Genomic DNA, 1,010 nt, shown 5'->3' with positions numbered 1-1,010 from the left:
GCTCCCCACCCCATAAAATAAAAATAAAAAATAACTTAAAACAATCGAAAAAGTAAATGATGTACCACTGTGTCAGCTTTGCAGAATTCAGATGTGCTCCTTGACATGAAGATGATTTCAGAATCCGAGTCCGAGGTGTCATCCACAGCTGTCAAAACAAACAGCAAATTATATAGATACTTTAGATGCAATCTTAGAGTAACTGAAATTTGTTAAACAAAAATAGACAACTTATCTCCTTTTAAATGGGTCTCTAAACAAATGAAAAATGTGATCCTGGAATATGGCCTTCCAAGTTCTTTTTTATATTCTGACAATTTGAATGGCCTCTCTGATCCAGGCACATTGATTACCTCTGAACAGTCTGGATATAAAAGGACGTATGGTCCTTCTTGTATGTCCTTGTTGAATGTTCTCATTTTCTGGACACCTTTTTGCATCTCTTTGTATCTCTTGTATCTCTTTTGCTCCTACATCTGGGTCAACAAATAATGGGATTGTCTTCCCCCTGAGAGGTTTTAAATCAGTTCCGATCGGCACCATGATTCCAATGTTTATCTATGAAAAAGAGGAGATTAACATTGTGTATTAAATTTAAGCGAAATTAATACAATACACAGATCTGTGTTTCCATAGAGAAGGTGGTGTTCCTACATAGCCAACTTCTTCATACCACAGCTTAAAAGTGATCCGTACCATTTTAAGCTACAGATCCAAATGGTTATACAGCATTTTCGCTGGTTGCTGCTATGCCACAGAATCTACGTCAATTGATCCGCTTCAAACTGTCGTTTTTTAACTTAAGTCAGTCTGTAAAATAAAGTCACTACAGATTAATTTCTAAGCCACCTCGAGTCGGACTGTGAGGTACTGATGGTAATCATAGTAATACTCACCTGTACTTGTCTTTGTTCTTTAGCACGATGTCTTCCTCTAGCACCGTAGTTAAATGACTGACGCTCTTTAGATTTTGAGCTTCTGTACTCCATGAACTGTTTGTATGATGGGCA

This window comes from Cyprinodon variegatus, unplaced genomic scaffold (genome assembly GCF_000732505.1).
Source record: "Cyprinodon variegatus isolate N-32 unplaced genomic scaffold, C_variegatus-1.0 Scaffold2192, whole genome shotgun sequence".
NCBI lineage: Eukaryota > Metazoa > Chordata > Actinopteri > Cyprinodontiformes > Cyprinodontidae > Cyprinodon > Cyprinodon variegatus.
This window is presented reverse-complemented; position numbering follows the sequence as displayed.